The 6002-nt window shown below is 34.7% G+C and overlaps 1 protein-coding gene across 2 annotated transcripts in view; it reads left to right on the top strand.

The window, feature by feature from the left end:
• LOC105817320 (BMP/retinoic acid-inducible neural-specific protein 3-like) overlaps nt 1-6002 on the top strand; it is a 525800-nt gene that overhangs the window by 491692 nt on the left and 28106 nt on the right. The window lies entirely within an intron of this gene.

Here is a 6002-nt window from a genome sequence, read left to right as displayed (position 1 = left end):
GGAAAATGTGTTAGAGATTTACAGCATTTTGGCTTTTAGAATGATAATATGATACAAATACAATTGTTCCTGGGTACCAGGGGTTTCAGGATTCCCTGATGATACCAAAATTCATGGATGTGTAAGTCTCTTATATAAAATGATGCACTATTTGCATATAACCTATGCAAATTCTCCTGTATACTTTAAATCATCTCTAGATTACATAAGACGTAATACAATGTAAATGCTATGTAAATAATTTTCATACTGTATTGTTTAGGGAATATCGACAAGAACAAAGTCTATACATTTTCAGGACAGATGCAGCCATCATTTACTTTTAATATTTTTGATCTGCGGTTGGTTAAATCAACTGATGCAGAATCCATGGATAAGAAGAGCCAACTGCATATTACATAACATTCTAATTTGTCTTCATGATGCATCATGAAAGATTTGTTCCCAAAACCACTTAAGTAAAATCAGGTTTGTCAAATTAATTACAAATTCTTTTTCAGTTTATATAGCTTCTTGGATTTTAATATTGTAAATATGGGATTGTAGAGTTTAATACCAATACTTACTCTTTTTTTCCTTAATTTTGTAATTTTGTCTTTTGAATTAAAATTATGCATTGAAAAGTAATGAATTTTTTATTGACTTTCAAAAACATTATTTGATATTGATTCCCATAATAATTACGAAGATGCGAAGATTAAGTTATCTTTGGGTTTGTTATCACTACATAACCTTGTCTCTAGTACAAAAATTGTATACTAAAAGTGGGTACTTCTATGACAAACAAACAAATAAAATGGTGATTTTGGCCTAGTGGTCAATCGGTGTATAGCAAGAAAATGTGTCAACTCAATATCCTTTGGTGATGCTGTCTCCTGCAGTTAGTTGCAAGCGAGGCCATTTGCCTCATGCAATTTTAGCTCTACAGGAAGAGGTTAAAATGCAAAGCCCTTGTGGTTTGTGTCGATGGCTTATGGCTGTGTTTGATCATGTGTTAAAGAAACCAATGAGCTGTCTTTGGGACATGAAAGAGACAAAGTCAGAAATTTCAGGCTTCCAGACTTAAGAGAGCTAACTGCTTCTTGACCACAAGCATTAAAAGGAAGAATGAGAAAGTCTAAGGGGCACATGTTTTTGTGAAAGACCAAAATAAGGGCGTGGTCTTCATTTAAAATCTTGACAGCTTTAAGGTCATCAGTCCCTTTAAAACTAAGAGAGGCAGAAAGACACAAAAGCAAAGAAACGTAGCAGATCAGAGAACTGTCTCTGGAAAAGAATTGTGGGTGAGGTTACTAGTACAAGTCCATAGGGTAAAAGAACATCCTCCTCAAAAGTAACGCCATCATCTAATCAAGGAACGCTCTCCAGTTCCAGGGTAAGGAGCTTTTATGGTGTCTGTCACAGAGAGTTTCAGGATGGTTAAAAACAGTGACTTCTTTGTGCCTCCCATTTATGCCCTTTACAAGTGATGATGTTTATTGTGGTTATTCTGGCCCTCCAACACCACCGATACTGGGTATGAGAGGCAAATTACTCTTTTTAGTGTATAGACTGGCAGACCAATGGGAGCTATATCTGAAATTGATATACATAACAACCCATATCTCTCAACAAACTTGTCCTTTACACTTGATACAGCAATAGGACATTTGGATCATCTTTCCTAGGGAAATACGGAGTATGTTCTATATGTAGAACAAAGAGAGAAAAGGAATCTTTGATGATGAGCAGGACAGACTGCAGAGACAATAATGCTCACCAAATATTCCATTTGCTCCCCTATTTTTCCCAGTTTTTTGCAATTAGGTGGTGCAATATAAGTTCTGACAAATAAAGGGTAAGTGCAAATAAAGGGTGTTATTTATGGGCTGTGGCAGTAAAACAAAACAAACAAAACAAAACCTCATATCCCTCTCTTCCCCTTCTGGGAGAAGCAGGAAGGCCTTATGTTCCAAGGCGTGTAGTTAGGACACAGAGCTTGCATAATCCTAGGATCCTGCAGAGACCAACGCTGATCCACTGAGGTATGTAATGTGAGAAAGAAAGAAATTGTTTTAAGCACCTAAGAATTTTTTTTTTTTATAGCAGCAAAATGTAGGGTCTCCTGTTAATTACAAGACATGTAACAGGTGTTGATAGATGATTGACTGATGGATAGACAGATAGATAGATAGACTGCAGGCACAGATAGATACAGATGGCCAGTAAATACATAGATGGACATATTTCTGTTTGTTATGCTTTTCACATCCTATAAGAAGTGAAACTCAATAGTAATCTTTTTTGTGTTTACTTATTATACAATGAAATGAAGAAAACTGTAATTTGTAATATATAATCATTTCTAAACCTTTCTTGAACCATTGCATTGACTGCAATTGTTTGTACAGAGAAGCAACATTTCTGGCTAAAGTTCAGTGTTCCTGTGGGTTCCAATATAAAAAGAATTATTCCTCGAAACTGAGAGTCTAGATTTTGGGATGAGTTAAGTAATGTATTATGAATAACTAAAATCCTTTGTAACGCAAAAATAAATATATTTTCATTTTAGTTCTTTGTGTTTTGCCCCAGCATATGAAAGATGGGAAGACTTTTTAAAGTAATATATCTTTGGCAAATCACTATCATACTTTTTGCACGACAGTGAAGCATCATTATACTGAGCATTTATTTGGAAGCTTAAAATATTGGTTCTATTGTAGATCAATCGCTCTGATAACAATTTCACTAGCTTTGCAATTTTCTATTTCAATTTAATATTGCCTGTGGTGTTGGACCTGCTATTACTTTTATCGCTTAGATTACTACTGAAAATATTGTTGTGAGAAAGGAGTAATATGGCCATGATTTTATTTATTAGACCACTTTTTGTACACAATGCCAGGACTCTACAAAAGCACCAGGCTCTCATGCTATATGGTGTCATGTGTATCCTTTATGACTGGCTCTCAGGGTTCTCCATGAAGAATAGTAATGGTGATTTTCAGAGCAATGGTCAGACCAGCTCACCTGTGCAGCAAACTGAATAAACATGATGCTCCAGTTTTAAAATTTGTCAGCATGGTTCAGGGAAAAAAAATCATATGATAACTGTCATAGTTTTATTTCTCAACCCTATGGAATTCCACGACAATCTCTGATGAAAAAGGGAGAAACTATTGAGAGGATGCAGCAGCTGTTAGACATATATTGACATATGATTTTGTCTTTGATTATTATGTTTAGGTGATTTGAAAAATGAAACATTACATGTTAAATTCTTAGGAAATGAATACCACACATTTCATTTTCTTAAATAAGTAGCATACTATAAATACTATGGAATTGATCCTGCTTGTTATATTATTTAAATGTTTGTCATTATATAAAAAAAACTATACAGCTATTTTGTAAATTAGTTACATACTATATACCTTTGCTACATAGTATGCACACTTTGATCTTTGCTGAAATAGGACATATTTTTAAAGATCAGGCAGTGCAGGTATCAACTTTGATGTTGGAGAAAAGAGGTTACCACTCTGAAGCAAAGTTCCCTTGACTATAAAAGGTAATAAACAGAGCTGACCTACTTTTTATTTATTTACATCATAGGGCTAATGAGGATGTTAATTGAAATAGCATGTGATTGTCATGTTATTCTTTGGAGAAGCAGTTCTCAAAGTGTAGTCAGGAGAAATCTGCTGGTCCCTGAGATACTTTCAGGAGGTCATGAGATCAAGCCTCTAGTTATAATAATTTTGAGACATTATTTGTTTTCTTTTTCACTTTTATCTTCTTATGCATGTACAAAGATGTCTAAAAGCTACATAGTGTGTGATATTTCAAAAAATTGAATGCAGAAACAGATATGAGAATCCAGGTATTTTTTTTCTTAAGACAGACATTAAAGAGGTTTGCAAAATGTGAAACAATCTTCTAACAATGTTTTTTTGTTTTAGAAAATATAGTTATTTTTATAAAAATGTGTTATATGTAAATGGCTTATTATTATTTTACATGAAATAATAAATAGATATTCAATTTAAAATGGTAACTATCTGTAAAATACTTACAGAAATGAAAGCTCTTTAGGGTCCTTAATAATTTCTAAGAATGTAAGATAAGAACTTGGAGATAATAAGTTTGGGAACTCTTGTTTTAGAGACTTGCATTCTAGCTTTTTCTTTCCTATCCTCAGTGACAGCAATCTGTATATAACAGCAGCGAGATGGAATTCCAGTGTTGCTTCAAGGACTTCAGATGAAGACGGAGGTCTTTCCCTTCCTCTTGACTTTTTCCTCATGGTTACAATATGGCTGCTTCATTTTTGGGTCTGCATTTCACTTGAAAAGATGCAGAAAAGCCCAAAAGAGAAGGACAAAACCTAAACATGAAATGAAAAATTTTACGCACGCATAAGTCCCCCCCAACACACACATGCACAGACAGAGATCCATGCTTTGTTGGCATTGGCCAGAATGTTGTTACATAACCACCAAAGGCTGCAAGTAATTTCATATCTGCATAAAGCAGTGGGTCCAGATATAAAATCAATGTTCTGGCAGTAATAATAAGAGGAGAATGGAAGTGGTAGAAAACTAGCTGCAGCTGTATTACCTAGTATGCTCATCAGAGCTTAGACAGAAAAATAAAGCCACTGAAAATAGTATGGGAAATGGAGTTTGAAATGGGAATTTGTGCTTATTTGAGGAAAGACATGAGAAAAGAGACATGGAAAGGGGTAGAAAGAGGACTTGATAAATGTCCACAACCCACTTAATCTCAAAGCCCTGGAGTGGGTGGAAAAGCAAGAGTCTACACACAGGACCAAGAGGTTTCATCCATCTGGCCACTGTCAAGTGAGATACATTGGAGAGAGGTATTTGAAGTTGCTGCTTCTGGGCATGCTGCCATTTCTGTGGAAGCAGCTGGGTCTATCTGTGGAAGCCACCATATCACCGCATTTTTGGGAAGGACTGTGCTTGTCACATGTTAATCATCATGGTGATGGCTCCTACTTCATGTCTGTCTTCCACAACCCACATGAGTTTCTCTCATTGAAAATCTCTAACCTAGACCTGTCCAAGAAAGGGGATTTGGGGGAAAATTCTCAGCTTTATACTGGTGACAATGGTGCCAAGTTCATAATAAACAAGTTAGCACAACTGCCAACTGTCTGTAAAGTGTAAATGCCACAGTCTGAGATGTTTTAATTTGGAATAAACAGACTAAGCCATGACCAATTAGAAACATCACTTATTGTTTTATTCAAAAAGTTAACTTTTTAACAAATTCAAATATTAATAATATTACAAAAAGTGTATTGGAGGAATATAGCACATAGTATATTTGGTTAATTTTATCCAGAGTAAAAAAATCTTTAACAGCTAAGAAATAATGAATAATCACTTGTAATCATGGCTTGATAAAAAGAGAGAGCATGCCATCTCTTAATTGTAACATAAAAGCCAATATTTAAATAGTTAAGGAAGAAATTCACTCACATATAAGGACTTTAGCCATTTGTCACCCTGACATTGACTTAGCTTATTGAAAATTTTATTATATTGCTTCTATTTTTCTTCTAGTAGGCATTTCCATTATATGTAAAACTGCTATGAGAAAGGAAGAAAAAAATTATAAAGCAGATTTCAACTTAATATCATGGAGCAAATTAACTGCCTGGTTCCCCATTCTGCCTAGATGTGTGTGGAGACACTCAGTTTGGCTGGTGGAAAGAGCCTCCTTGTCTAGATGTGGTTTCCTCGTTGTTTCCATGTAGGATTTGGGTTGCTTTCTTCTCTCAGAGATTTCACCATTTGAAAGGTGTACCTACTCTTGATTAAAATTTGATTTTCCAAAGTTGTAAAATAATTTGTTAGGGTTCTATCAAATGACCAAGGACTCAGGTAATTTCTGTATAGTGTGATAAGAGTCTTAACTATACTTAGAATTATCCTTGCAATAAACCATATCGGAATAGCATAAGACAATTTCTTTTATACTTGTTCTTAATTTAA

Source organism: Propithecus coquereli, unplaced genomic scaffold, assembly GCF_000956105.1.
Source record: "Propithecus coquereli isolate 6110/MARCELLA unplaced genomic scaffold, Pcoq_1.0 Scaffold406, whole genome shotgun sequence".
Taxonomy (NCBI): Eukaryota; Metazoa; Chordata; class Mammalia; order Primates; family Indriidae; genus Propithecus; species Propithecus coquereli.
Note: the sequence above shows the minus strand (reverse complement) of the source record. Positions and strands in the feature narration are given on the sequence as shown.